This window comes from Cornus florida, unplaced genomic scaffold (genome assembly GCF_030987335.1).
Source record: "Cornus florida cultivar Cherokee Brave unplaced genomic scaffold, ASM3098733v1 CherokeeBrave_3.0.0_Hap2_Chr05, whole genome shotgun sequence".
In the NCBI taxonomy this organism is placed as follows: Eukaryota; Viridiplantae; Streptophyta; class Magnoliopsida; order Cornales; family Cornaceae; genus Cornus; species Cornus florida.
The window spans coordinates 7,882,751-7,899,047 of NW_026775575.1; positions in this window are offsets into that span (position 1 = coordinate 7,882,751).

The following is a 16,297-nucleotide window of genomic DNA, read 5'->3' on the forward strand; positions in this document are numbered from 1 at the left end:
AGATGAATCTTGCCATTGATGACTTTTTGAAGCTTTGTATATATATGTATATATGGTTTTATATGTTTTTGATTTTTGATTTGATTTTAGGGGTCACGGGCCGAATCAAGTGACCAATGTTGATGCTTTGTTGTGTAGATAGGCCCACGACCATGTTCGTGAAGGCCCCGTGCCATCCACGTCACAGATCTGTGACTTTTTAAGTTTCACCTCACAGTTCGATTGATCGAACTTTTTCTCCGATTGATCTGTAACAGATCGATCTCACTTATTCCCGATCGATCAAACTTGCATCGATCTCACATTTTTGTGATCGATCAAACTTCACAGATATACTTCACACATTTCACATACCATCTCTTGTATTTCATGCTATCTCATACATGCCCAATGCCTGTGTTTTCCACATTAGATGCATTCCATACTTATACTGTCTAGCATGTTTCACATCATGTCATTCATTCCTTATCACTTTCATAGATTCATATTTCTTATCTGTTTTGTTTATCCAATTTTGACATACATGATTCTATAAATTATGGTTTAATTCTTTATACTGACACTGACTTCTATTTTGCAAGTTTTCCTTTTATTTTGCAGGCCGTGGCTAGGGTAAAGACTGTTGCTCGCAGACATTATCACCGCAGGGTCAGGCAGAGTTTGGACGATGAGGCAGGTCCATCTCACGCCCAGGACCCCATTCAGGAGGAGCCAGTAGAGCCCATTCCACCTCAGTCTCCATCCAACAGTCAACTACAGTCTTTAGCCGAGGCATCTTCTTCACAGGCTGACACTGAGGCTGAGCACATACCATCTCTATCACCACCGCCAGCTCAGCCAGCCCAGCACTTAGACTGGCCATTGCCGAGATACCCACGCCTTCGAGTGGCGCACAAGTCGATCTTTGACATAAACTACTTCTCCCGGTCTGTTCTTACTAGAGCAGCATATGACGATATAGATCAGAGGGGCATCTCAGCCATACTAGCCCCTGTCACATACCCAGTGTACCCCGAGGTTGGTCCGGATGTTCTTCCAGAACCTCTGACCTGCCCTGAGTAACCTGGCGGAGCTGCGGACTACCATTGACGGCCACCCTATCAGTATCACGGTGGACACTCTTTCCAGATCCTGTCGTTGTCCACACGTTTAAGCTCCCGATCTCCAGGATACCTATCCTACTCTATGGAGGCCCACATATGCAGACATAGCCGTTGCACTCATAGGTCACTATGCCGGTGGCGAGACCTTTGCCACCCGGACTTATCTGCCAGACGACCTGTGATTTTTTGATTCGGTGTTATACTGAAATGTTTTCATGGCCGGCCATAAGATACAAAGGCGCGGCAATTTTCTGACAGCTTTATATACCTTCTATATAGGGCACTGGATATCCACTCCTACGCTCATCTGGAGCGTTATGATGAAGCTGTATGTTGACCATATCAACAAGGCCAAGCCCAAAAGGGCTAAGTTTCTCCCATTTGGCATCTTATCACATAGATTCTGAGAAACCAGCGCTATCCTTTCCGTTCTGAGCCACGTGAGCGTACTGAGTCCGAGGCCTGTTCATTCAAGAAGAAGGATAGGGATAAGAGCTACCAGGCTCTTATCAAGAGCCTACAAGATGACGCTGTCGAGGCAACTGGGGAGTTAAAGAGAGAGGAGATGGAGCAGGCAGCGACAGCAGCAGTAGTGCAGGCGACGGACGATATACCAGTCGATCCGCCTGCCATGCACATGGATATTGACTTATAGCAGCCCACAGAGGACCAGGAGCATCACTCTGTGGCTGAGTTGCCCATTCAGGCTGAGTAACAGGCTCAAGATCATCATTCTCTAGCTCCAGCACAGACACCCGGCTTTGGAAAGTGACTCCAAGCTTTGGAGGATGCTGTAGTATCTATCCGCGCCAACACAGTCTCTATCTGAGAGGATGCTATCTCTATCCGAGCTGACATTTCATCTCTCCATACTGATGTCATGGCTGCATTGCGAGACCTATCCAAAGACATACGCGGAGCACGCCCTGCCCATCCTACCTCCTCTTCCTGATCTCTCTATCCCTTTACTCTTGTCATTTTATATATCTGTGATACATTATTACTGTTACTCTATTTTTGCGGCCAGTCTGTTTGGCCCTGATACTGTGTTATAATGTATATTATTTCTATTTATACATGCTATATTTTAGATGTCATACCTTGTATTGATATATCTGTTTGTGATTGACTCCATCAGGTACATCTCAGTGACTTCAGTGAGAGAGAGTACTGCCCAAAATTTTCAGGACCACCCTTATACCTCTCTCTATTTTTAGTTGCTATCCCATTTACACTTGCATGTCCATTATGCACTGTTATTATCCCTTTTGTTATCTGATAAGTTTTATCCAAGTGCCAAATTTTCAGGACCACAGTTAATCCCAAGTTTGGGGGAGCTATGCCACCTACTTTGGATACTTCTGTTCTGACTATTCTTTGCTATAGTTGCACTGGTATACTCTTTCCTTTTGTTCTCTGTGCACATTGAGGACACAGTGCCATTTAAGTTTAAGGGTTATAGTGTGATTTGCAGTGCTTGCTTTAAATTCAAAATTTTGAGCATAACTTGTGTATTTGAAGAATTTTCTATAATTGGTCCATAACTCGCAATGATTTTGATCTTTTGAGGACTATATTGCTTAAAATTTAAAAATTGCTTGACTTGAGAGTCCAATACTCCTTGTATGCCTTGTGGATACCATTTAGGGGTAAATTTTTTGAAAGATTGATATCATGCTTGCACTTGTGGTCCACATCATCCTGATTTTTTGATTGTTTTAAGATTCACTCTAGTATTCTACACTAGCATAGGCACACACTAGCATTCATTTGTGGGGTACATGCTTTGTTGATTATTGAATTGGTTATACCCCAATTAAGCTAGTAGTGCATTAAAAGCTTCATTCTTGATAAAGGTGGATAACAACCCCTTTTCACTAAGTAGTTGGGATTCTAGCCTCATCAAGCACTGAACTTCTCACGCCGAAAGGTGGAGGGCCCAAACTCTAGGTTAATAATTGAACTTATCCAAAAAAAAAAAAAAAAAAAAAAAAAAAAAAAAAAAAGGAAAAGAAGTTGCAAAAGCAATAAAAAGTGAGGACTTCTCCCAAAAGGTGAGAAGTGAAAAATGATTAGATGGAGGTTGTCTTGATTTTTAGCCTAGTTTATTTAAGCTTGTAAGTCCTTAGGGGTGTTTGAACACCTAGTGCCCTAAAGCCGTCTAGTTTAGGAGTCATTGACCTAACGCTAGACCTCATGGATCGCTAGAAAGCTTAATAGATCAACACATTGCACCATGCTTCCATCTTTGATCCTAAAAAAAAAAATTAAATTAATCAAGTGAAAAGAATAAGCACAACTAGAACAATAAAGCTTTAATAAAAGGTCCACTCTTTGTCTTGATGATTGGTACTAGATTTGTGTGCTAGTTTGAGGATAAGAATGTGACCATTTCTTTAGTTGGTTAAGATAGCAACATACTTGATGCCGGTCCACTCAAAAAGGATGCTAGAGTTGTTTTGACTTGCATGATCATTTTCTTGATGTGTGAAGGACCATACTTGCTTGCTTGATGTTGAAATTTTGGGAGATTGCTTGGAAATGTTTGAAAAATTGCATACTTGAGGTAGTTTTCTCCCAATACTTGTTTGCAATATTGGTGCCTCTTTTGAAAGAATGAGCTTAATGTTTATGGGTATCATTTCTGGAAACCCTCACGAGACTTCACTCGTCCACTAGGGGTAACCTAGGGGTTTAAAAGGCTTGTTGCATATGCTAAATGTAATCGTGTTCCCTACGAAAGTGGCGTTATCCATTTATTGCTTTCTAGTTCATAGTTGTATAGTTGGTCATTTCATTCCTTTACTTTCTAGTTCATTACTAGGGACTAGCAATATTTAAGTTTGGGGGTGTGATGAGCGCTGAAAAGTGCGCTTTTAATCCCTTTAAGCTTAGGTATTCTAGAACCTTTATCTATCTTATTTTTTCACTTTAGATTGATTTTGTATTATTTCCATTTTCAGGTACTTATCCCCAAAATAAGCTAACTCAGCTAAATAAGAGCATAATTGAAGCAATCTTGAGAAGAATCAAAGAAAGGAGCAAAGTGGGAGCAAAAGGAAGCAAGTAGTGGAAATTCAGCAAGTTCGATCGATCTCAGAAAATATTCGATTGATCAAAAGTTCATTGATCTTAGCATTCCAAGATGGATCCAAGCTCTTTTGTCCTTATCCAAAGATCCCACAAAGTTCGATCGATCCAACTTTCTTCCGATCGATAGAAAAGATTCCATCTTATCCACTTATACCACCCTACCTACCACATTTGTCGTTTTCCTAAAAATATCTTTAAAATATCTCAGATTTGTTTTTATCCAAAAAGGCGCCGTCATAGAAGATCGATCCAGCTTAAATTCGATAGATCTCAACCATGTTCGATCGATCTCACCACAAGTTTGATCGATCGAACTCCCCAAATCCTGAGAAAATCTAAATTCTAGCTCATTAAAAGTTGTCTCATATCCAATCATTGGAAGGAATATTGGTGTACGAGCCCAGCTCATTTGGGGTGATATTTGACATACCTATATAAGGAATATGAGCTACTTTTTGAGGCACAATTTCCATATTCTTAGTAAGGAAGTAAAGAAATGAGGAGTTTAAAGACATAAGCTTGGAGTTCTTCCATCAACTAAGAAAAGGAGCAATCTCTACCATGGAGTTAGCGCTTGAGGGTTGGAGGACACCATCCATGAGTGGTTAGACCTCTTGAGTCTCGAGTTAGCCCTAAGCATGCTTTCTACATCTTAATTTATGTATTTTTGAGGGGATTTGTATTGTGATACATGTTTTGACACTTTTATATATATAGATCTTGTTTATTCAATGATTTGTATGGTTAAATGCTTCCAATTGATCATTTCATTCTATCCATATGTCTATGTATGTTAGAATAGATGTTCTTGTGTTTGTCTCTATTTCTTGTGTTGTTGATGCATGTCTATGTGTATTAATGCTATAGATCTAGAGATTGTTAAGACATAGTGCTTAATGGAATGTTCTTGTGGTTTATTTGATGGTTCATACTCATTTCTTGATGGATTGTACCTCTCCCTGAGTTTAATTAGTTTAATTTCATGTCATTAGCTTAATTGTAGTGTAGTTGTAGTTTAGATGTTAAATGGGAAGACAATCCATGCTTGTTGTTTGATGTTCCACACTTATGAAAGCAAATAGCATATATTTCTAACCTTGTGATGTGTTTGGATTGTGAGCTTAAAGAAAGGATTAATGGCTTAATTTGATATATTGTGCTATTCATCGTGTTGCTTACACAATATATGCTTAATTTGTCATCCATGCTTGTTGAAACAACCACACACACACACTATGTTACAATACATATTTTTTCCCTCATTAATCATTTATTAAGGGTGTAGAAAAGCTTTGCTTAGTGGTAATCTCTAAACCCCAAGATGTCTCTCTTATTTTCTCTCCATTACATTTAATTGCCTACTTTAGTTTAAATTGCATCTTAGTGTAATTCAACCACCAACCAATCTTTTGATCACTCGACCTACTAGCCCTAACCTTGATTCCTCAACCTAGTATGACCCACCAATCCCTTGGGACGATCCCTACTTGCTCTAACTATATTTTTAGTGAAAGGTAGTTGTGGCAATTTCTAAATGTAAAACTTGGCCACATTCATCATAGCTCTACACCATTATCTTTTGGTGCACAAACTTTGTTTGGGTTGATGACAACACACCACTACACATGTACAGAGCTGGAGGTCATTAAGACCACCACTGATGGTGCAGCTTTTGAATTCAACATTCATGACCTTGCCACGACTTTGGCATATCCATTGGAATCCCAGGTGGATAAGGTGAGCCTGCCTCTATACATTGAGCCTCTAATTAATCTGAATTTGGCAGACATTGTGGAGGAAATTTGCCACAACCAATACACTGGGAATCGCAAAACGAGCACCAATAAGTCATTCCTCCTATGCCGGCTTTGGTTCGTGGACTCCGTCTTGGCCAAAAATGTCCTCCCCGTCCCTAAGCATTCTGAACGAAAAGAGGCATTTCTAAGCTCCTTCAATGCGGCTGAGAAGGGGTATTGGTTTTCTGTCCCGTAGCTTGTCTGGGACTAATTTCTCAAGGTCTACAATGACCTAATTGTGCTACAATCGAGCAATGCCATCACTTGGGCGTTCCCTTTTCCATACTTGATCACCAGGCTGCTCAAAAATAAAGGGTTCAGGCCACCCCATAATGATGAGAAGAAGATGGATATGTATCTTTTTAACCTTGGGGCATAGAAGTCGAGTTCAGTCCAGCTTAAGACGTCTCGATAGGCATGCATTGGCGATGTGTTGGATTAGGGAGGTCCGGCTGTCCCTGTTGCCCCTACACCTGTTGCCCCTACGCCGGTTGCTCCCACACCTGTTGCGCCACTACCGCCTGCTATATCTCGGGCCGATTATGTCTTTCTCAGTGCTCGCATTGATGCACTTTACCTGTGAGTCGGGAACGTCGAGGGCATCTTTACGAACATCCGTAAGGAGACTTAGGAGAGATAGAAGACATTGCAGGCCATGCTGCAGTCCTTGATTGACCACCCATCCAGCAGAGCCGGTGGCTCATCCTCCACTCCGATGGAGTGACTTTATGCTTTCAGTATCTATTTTGCTTTTTAGTAGTACTATTTAGATTTATTTTGGGCCGCTTTTTGTGACTGCCCAAGTTTTTCAACTCGATGCGTCAGTGATGATCCGAAATTAACCCAATAACGGATTCAAAATGTGGAAGCAAAAGATGAAACCATAGTCCTTTGAGATATAAATCATCTCTAAGACATTAATGTAACATTTCATGAGGGCACAGAAGTTAAAGAAAAGCGAATGGGCAAACGAGAGTCAAATCGGCCTAGATCCGTCAATTAAGGGCAAAAAGGTCAATTCACAATTGAGAAGAGATAATTGACTCTAAACAAGTCAAACAAGGTAAATACAACATAATTTAATCATTTTACAACATTCCAAGAGGTTCTAATAACTTTGGACAATAATCCCACAAAATGTCATTTCCCGGTTTAAGCGAAAACTGACACTACCTCACTAAAACATGAATAACTCTCACTTTGATTGGAATCTGAGAATCAAATTGTTACCATTGAAAATCTGACTCAAAATCCATGAATTTAGGCTCAAGAATAACCCCATTTAGGTTAGAAATGAAGGAGTTATGCCCTTTTGAAGTTAGAACTTCAGTGCTGAAACCCAATAGAGAAGCTATGCATGTTCAAGCTATTTCGGTCGACCAAAATAGAGTTTCGGTCGACCAAACTAGACAGAAACTTTTCTAAAATCATGATTTTAAGGAGTCTTTGGTTCGGTAGATGGAATTGAACCATCGGTCGACCGAAATAGGCTATCGGTCGACTGAAATGGCCCTGAAAGCTGAAAATGGCTACTGGAATTGATGAATTACTGTACAATGAAGCTACCAAAAGCTATTGGTCGACCAAAATAAAGTTCCGATCAACCGAAACACCTCAAAATGCTGCTATATGACCTGCTATATACCAAAGGTGTTAAGGTTCGACCCAAGCTTTGAATCCCATGATGATTTGGTTCAAAAATGAAAGTTTAATACTGATTTTTAATGAGATATGAGTATGTGAGCATATCAACAACCTTTAAATGGATAAATGAATACAAAACAATAGCCCATGACCTCATACATGTCCTTTACAAGATTTTCACATGCCAAACCTCCAAAGTAGTTAAAAATACATTTTTGAAACAAAAGTTGGTACCAAACGGATACAAGTACTAATATAAACATGCTTGGCCCTTGGCCTCCATACATACGTTCTTCTAATATCAAAGTAAGTAGTTGGGTATCATTACACATCAAGGTGGTTACATTAACCTCAAAAATACCATACATCCATGGTATACAAAAGTATAACTTCGAAAGTAAAGCATGTTAAACACTTGCATGTCAATAAACAAAAATGTTCCAAATTGCTCATAAGCCACTAAGGATGATGAGCATCCAAGAACATAATCTCCTTACTTGTAAAATAACCCAAACCACTAGGGTAAGTAATCAAGTTACTCGTAGGAAGAAGTATATGCGTCTACTTTAAAGTTTCAATATCATTGCAAGATCAATATAGACGAATACAAGGGAGCATTCCACTTAACGTCTATGTTCAAGGTGTTCTAAGGGATCATCTTAAAATAATTTAAATGAATCTAGCAACACAATATCAAAATGGATGTACTTAACAACATCAAATTGCATGAAACCAAAATTACAAGTTACAATTTATACATTAATTATCAACTTGGAATTGAAGGTGAAAGCAAAAAGTGGAATCCTTAGACACCTAAGCTCGGAATTCTGCCGAGACCTCAAATAGTTATTTCGGGCATTAACCCACTGGGAAGACTACCCCAGTGCGCAATATCTCAATTGGGGAGAACTCATACCTCCCGCACTAGAGCCAAACTCTAGCCATATCACTTGTAACAATGTCCTAAGAGAATCCAAAATATATTAAGTTCAAAACTTATACACAATATTTAGGCATATATATACCACCTTCCATGCACAAGCATTTTTGAAACCACACAAACCATGTCTTAAGGTTCCAAGTCTAGAATGGCATAATAAATTGCAAGTCTTTAACATGATATAATGTGCAAAATAATACCACTAACTTATCAATTTAAATCATGCCTCAACAACAAGCTTTATATACTAAATCTTAACATTTTAGCAATAAACTTCTAAAATAATCACAATTATCATCAACAAGATTATAGAATTATCACCACCATAAATATAGCAATTCAAGACAATAAGAATTGTATATAACATTAATAATTCTACAGGAGCTCTATATCACTACCACATGTGAAAAATACTAGAATTTAGTATACTACTAAATTATATAATCCTTTTACATATGGTTTATACATATCATACATGCTTAAATCAACAAACCCTATGTCAAGAAGTGAGGGTTTCTTATAATATGCAAAACTATAATATTAAAAGCACGTACACAATATATATTAAACCCCAAGGATTATAAAACACTTAAAATATAAATATACTACCACCCCTACCTCAATAGAGAATTGAATCTCTATAATCCAAGCTACCAAGCTCAAAATGGAAAGCAAGTTTAGGGTTAATGAAGAGGAGAGTAAGGGGAAACTTTTGTGTTCCAAGGTTTTAAGTCTAGGGTGAATGGAATGAAGCCAAAAATGAAGTCAAAGCTATTAACCAAGCTCTTCTCCAATGGTGGCTAGGCTAGAGTTCTTGAAGAACATGTGAAATGAAAAGGATCAAGTGAAAATGGTGAGTGGATGATCTAGTATTCCTTCACTCACTATGTGTTCTTACACTACCTCTCACACACACACAATGTAAGACTAAATTATGATCTTACACTTGTCACAAATCAATTGCTCCTTCCTAGGCTTAATCTTAAGCCTACACTTGTCAACCATCTAAGCCAACAAGTGCACCAATCCTAGTCCAACAAGTGGGTGAATCTCCACTCTCCAAATGTCAATAGATTGTGCTCCCAAGTCACTCCACCCCAATGCCAACAAGTGGCTCCATGAGAATGTGACACTTGTCACATTTTTTTAAAATTTCAAAAAAAACCTTTTTCAAAATATCTTACAATTTAAATTGCACAATGGTCCCTAAGACGAAAAATAATTACTTTATGTAATTACACAAAAATCCCAAAAATAAAGAATAATTACAATAAAGTATGCATCCATGCCCTTTATGAAAAAAAGTAAGCAACTAACATGCTTTTCTACAAAAGTAAAAATGCCACTATCATGGAAATCAAATATCATGGATGCATGCAAAACCGGAATCCAATCCGAGCGCAACAAGTGAGGTTATGCAAGGAAAAACGATAAACGGGAAAAAGACGAAATAGGGAAAAGACAAAATAGAAAAAAGAAAATTGCCGAAAAAGGAAAATGAGGAAAAAGACCGGGTCGTTACACTTTTGGCATGCTTTTCAATTCTTATTTTGAACTCTTAACTGCTTGTTTTTGCTATCTTGCATGAACATTTCGTTTTTAGTTAAATAAATTGCAGTTGTTTATTTATCTTTGTCTGGATTTATTTAATGCTTGTTGGGTATAGATGTATTTTGCCAAATTTTTGGAATCAAGTTTGGGGGCGTGCTTTTGGAATTCACAAGGTGGCTTATTTTTGCACCACCACTGAATTTCCTCCTCCACTTGGTATTATTGTTCTTTGTACCCTCTTTTCATTTCCATTTTCATTCTTTGTCTTCTCACATTGAGGACAATGTGACATTCAAGTTTGGGGGTACATTATTGCATTTTTGGTATTAAATTTTTTATTGCATGTGCTAAATTATTCATGTAAATTAATAAAATCATTTTTGAAAAGCAATGACAATATAATCTTGGAACTTATTGGAGAATGGAGCATGTGTTTAATGTTTTGTGTATAGAGGCAAATGATAGTTTTGAAAATAAATAAAAATTTGAAATGATCATGTTGATTCAATTGGTTTGTATAATTGTTTCAATTAGATTTTTGTCGGATTTCATACTCTTCAATGTTTCACACTTCACAGATGCACACTGGAAACTTAATTGTGAGGCATGCAACCTAATTGACCTTAACCATAATTCAGTCGATTTGAATTGATGACCCTAATGAATGAATATCTTTGGCATGTTAAAAATAATAATAATAAATAATAAATAAATAAATTGAATGAATAAGGATAATGACTAGTTTAAGTTCGTAACCTTGCTAACTCGAGTTATTAAGTCTTTGGAGCGTCCTTACACTTAGCACCCTAAAGCCGTCCGGTTTGGGAGTTGTTGGCCTAACACTTGTTACATGAGTTGGTTAGAAAGCTTAAGGGACTTAAGCATTGCACGGTATTCACAAAAATAAAAATAAATAAATATGATTTGTTAGAGTTCGTAGCCTTGCCAACTCGAGTTATTAAGCCCTTAGAGTGTCTTTACACTTAGCACCCTAAAGCCGTTCAGTTTGGGAGGTGCTGGCCTAACACTTGTTACATGAGTTGGTTAAAAAGCTTAAGGGACTTCGGCATTGCATGACCATAATATGTATGTTAAAAAATAAAAAAAATAAAAAGCAATAAAAATGTGTATTTTGAATAATTCATGCCTTAGAGACCTCATTCAAAAGGGAAATTCAATGATTTGAAGCTTGTGTTTTGAAATTGGAAGAAGAAGGTAAAAGCCACATATTTGGAATCCGGTTCACTTTCATTGAAGTAGAGTTGATTTCTATTAAAGATATGATAATTGAAGTACTTATATAGACTATGATGTTGATGCATGAGAATTGAAATATGTTTAGCCATTTTGTTATATCAAGGCTTCATATATGTAGAGTAGTTTGCAAAATGATTCCGTCTCCACCATTCCGTCTTTCCAAGTTACATTTGAGCTATTTATGTATTTTCTTGCACTATGCATGGTTGCTGCATGTTGATAGCATTTCAAATGTTATCATTTTGTTAAGAGTTTCATTTTTGGTTTTGCTATGGGATTAGCAAAATGTAAGTTTGGAGGTGTGATAAGTGCCAAAATATTGCATATTCAAGCATCTTTATTTGCATTAGTTAAGTCCATTAGTTGATTATACTGTATATATTAGCTTTATTTGCATGCTTTTGTCTATTTTCAGGTTGGTTCCCCAAAGAAAGTTAAAAGTGACGCTTTGATAAGTTTTTGAAGACCAAAGTACGCCGTTGCCAGGGACCGTCATTTTGGCTCGGCCAGCGATCCATTGAACTCATGAGTTTCGCTATATCGTGCCTAAGAGGAGGACCACATCAACGAACCAAGCCAAAAGCAGTCCAAGCATAATGAAGCAAGATTGTGAAACTGCAGGCGCCAGCTATAAACTTGCGGGCGCCCACCAAAAAGGGTAGTGCCCTCGTGAAGCCACGGGCGCCAGCCAAGAACCCGTGGGCGCCTAACAAAATGGCCAACAAGTTCGTGTATGCGCGGCCGCCCGCCCTGCACCTGCGGGCACCTGTTTCTCCCAATGTTATCCCTTTGTTTGAGGGGATAGGTCTGCACTCTCTCAAGGATTTTGGACCACGAATTTAGAGTGGTTGAGAGGTCATTTTGTGTTAAATAAAAGGCTTGAGCTTGGTATAAGGGGATCTAACATTTTTGTAAGGTTCTAGAGAGAGAAATATTGAGTTCTTGAGTGTGTGGGTTGTTCTTGTCCTTTAGGTGTGAAAATGGAAGGCTTCCTCCTCTCTTTTCCTTCCTCATTTACATCCATGGGTAACTAACTCCCTTTCTAGGGAGGTGATGAAACCCTACTTTGTAAGCATGCTCTAGTTTTGCTTTTAATTTGGGGAATAGAATGTTTATATGGTAGTTTCATAATCTAGAACACCTTGCTTTTTGTAATGGATTTTAATGTCTATAAATGATCATTTTGAGTTGATTATCTTGTCTTAGATTGTTTCCTCTTTTGATCATATTGCTTACATTTTCATAGTGACAATGGAAATGAGATTGTGGAATGGTTTTAATGGCATGTTATTGGAGAACCTTGATAGTCCATGGCTTAGGTCCTTCCTTTGATGGTCTATGTTTGATTTCTAACTTCATATGCTTTTATCATTTGATTAAGGGCTTGATAATCTCTAGCTTAGTGAGCATATCTAAGGCTACACCCTAGTTTAGGTAGTTCAAGTATGTGAAACTTTGATAGGTTATTCTTGCCTTTTGATTTAATGAATTTCTTGAAGATAATATAGCAACAATGTGTTGCTACATATCATGACCACTATATATGTTGTTTCCCCATGTTAATCACCATCTAGCATGTTAATAGGGTAGGTAGTGGATTCACTTCCCTAGTCCTCTCTACCTAAGTTTTTCTCTCTTAATTTCCTTGTAATTATTGTTTTATGCATTCCTTAATCCCTATTTCGCAGTGACAAACAAAACCAACTCTTATACCCCCCTTTTGTTAAACTAAGAGTGATTTTACAATCTTGGCTACCATAAACTAGCAATCCTAGTGGTTCGACTTACCCGTCCAATAGCCCTATTTTATAATGATTTGTGTTATTGCAAAGAATTGATTATTATTAATAGTCGACGAGACCAATCAAGCTCTGGGAGCAAAATTTGTCTGGAACATCTTTTTATTGGTGGTGCTCGATCCTCTCTTCATGGTGCTCGATCCCAAGGTGTTGGGCTTGAGCTTTGGGGCTATAAGCTCGAGCTTTAGGTATTAGTGCTCGATCCTTGAGGTTTAGGAGCTTGGAAATTAATTCCTTCAAATTCCGACGCTTTGTGCTTGAGCTTAAGGGTCAAGGCTAGAGCACCCTATGGTCAGGCTCGAGTACCTTTTATTCAGTCTCGAGCCTGAAAGTTCAAGGCTTGAGCTTCAATGCTTGGGCTCGAGTTTTGGATCCTGAATTCTTCTAAACTTCACCATTTAAGCTCTCAACTTGTTTTGAATGACCAACAATGACTCGATAAACTTCTTTATCATTCTTTTCATCATAAAAGCCCAGTTTTAACCATTTCTTTGGGAAAACACCTAAAAACATGAAATAAACATAAATCGGTATAAAACAGGATAGATATACCACTTTAGGTCTTAACATATGCGTATTTAGGGGCTCGAATATGCAATATTCAACGCTCATCATTATGAGGTAGACACTTCCTAAGCAAGTCATTTAGGTGCTCTCATGCCTCATGAAACAATTCCCCTTCCCATTGAGAAATTTCCCGAATTGAAGTTCTCAATTCATTGGTCTTTGAAACCAAATAGTACTTTTTCAAGAACTCTTATTGCATCTCCGTCTAAGAAGTTATCAAAAAAGGCGTTAGATTGTTGAACCAATATTTTGCTTTATCTTTAAGGGTAAAAGGAAAGAGTTTTAACCCCAAAACCTCTTTCGGTATGTCCGTGTATTTCACAGTGGAACACACTTCAAGAAACTCATCCAAATGCTTGTAAGGTTCTTCACTTGGAAGCCTATGGTAATTGGGAAGCATTTGAATAGTTTGTGGTTTAATTTCATAATGGTGTGCTCTAAATGGAGGTAATTGAATGCATGTAGGTGCATTGTACTCATTTAACACATAATGATCTCTCAAAGCAAGAGGAGGATTCACAACCGGTGGTGCCACATGAGCACCATGATTGCCTTGAACAATAGGAGGTTGGGGTGGAACAAAAATTGGCTGAGACATTCCCAATGGAACGTGGCCTTGTTGTTGTGGAATGAAGGGTCTTGGCATGCCTAATGATACTTGAATATTGTCATGATGCACATTAGGGTGAAAAATACCTTGTTGGTCGATGTGACCAAGGTCCTCCATATGGTCCTCATTATGTTCCTCCATTGATGAAATGGAGTAACAAGAATTACCCTTTCCCCTAGGATTTTGAACAATGGATTCAAGATTCAAATTTAATGGGACAAGAGTAGGATTTAAAAACCTACGGCTATGCATGCACAATTAAAACAACAATAACTAGTAAATAGCACATAACAAGCACTTCTCCTTTACAATAAATCAATCAACAAACCTCCACATACATTGATCCCATACTCCCATGCTTTCAACAATATGCAAGAAAAATAAATTGCTTCCACACGGGCCGACGATCTATCTAAGAAAAATAAAAAATTGCCACCATGCGGGCTAACAATTTAACTAAGGAGAGAGTTAGAAAAGCTCACAAAGGGTCCTTAAGCAATTTCAAGTTATTTTTCAATTTTTCCTTTGCCTTGCTTTGCTTTGCAAATTTTTTATTTTTAGCTTTTTATGTTTTTGCTTAGCTTAGCCTGCTTCTTTTGCTTTAGAATTTCCCTTTACTTCACTCCCTTGGCTCAATGCACCTAGTCAATCAAGAACAAACACAATAAGTAACCAAAATAGAATAAAAATAAAAATAAAAACAAGATCAAAATAGTACTAATTCTTAATTGATTTCCAAAATACGACGTTACCAAATCCCCAGCAATGATGACAAAACTTGGTGTGGTCAATACCTAGTTGCACAAAAGTGGTGAAATAACGTGGCCAAGTTTGAATTTATATAATGCCACTACCACTACTAACTATTAATGTAGTTAGAGTAAGTAGAGATCGTCCCAAGGGAAATGGAGTGTATTTTTGTTTGGAAATCAATGTTGGATTAGTAGGTCGAATGATCAAAAGATGGTTTGATTGATTAATTAAATTAAGATTCAATTCAAACAATGCAAGTAAGTAACAATCTAGAAATTAGAGAAAGATATAGGAAAGAGAGGTTTTGGGGCTTAGAGTTCACCACTAAGTTTCACTTCACCAAACACTAGCAATTGTAAATTAATGGGGAAATTTAAGTTGTAACTTGTGTGTGTGTGCCACTAATTAAAAATTAAGTATGGATGGTAAATAAGTATAGATTGTCTAATCATTTTAGTGAGTAGCACAAACTATCATATGAGACCATTAACTATTCACAGTCCACATGCTCTTAGTCTTGATTAGATACAAAGTTGAGTGCAATTGATTAGTCTTGATTATATAAACTTGTAGTACGAGAAATAAATACTATATAATAAGAATTTGGAGGACAAACAATACGAGTTCTAGCCTAATTCAATATTTGTATAATAAAGGCACAGATCTTCCAATAAGAGAGTAATTTTTACGATATTGTGTATTATTCATTATATTTTAAGTTTTGAACAAATTTTTGCACGTACACACACCAAATATTTTCTATAAAGGACTTGGAGAGAATATGCTAGTGGGTTTAAATTTTAGTGGTTAAAAAAATAAAAAATAAAAAATTGGTACCGAGGTGTTACAAATTTTTATTTATTTTATTGAAAATAAAATAAAAAATAAATTAATATTGTACAAGAGAAAAGAAGATAAAGGACACGTGCAACTTCTGATTTAAAAAAAAAAAGGCACGTGCAACAACACATCGTACGTAAGGTTAAAAAAAAAAAAAAAGAGGTACAAGTACACATTATTAGGAATATAAATAGACTTAAAACGAAATCCAATTTTGGAAGCTTCTGTTACAGGTGGTTGTATCTCTCTCCTCTCTTTCTCTTCGGAAAGATGCAGAGTAACACGCTTTCATTCTCCAATAATTTTAAATTCAATGTGTGTATAATATAATGTTGTATATAACA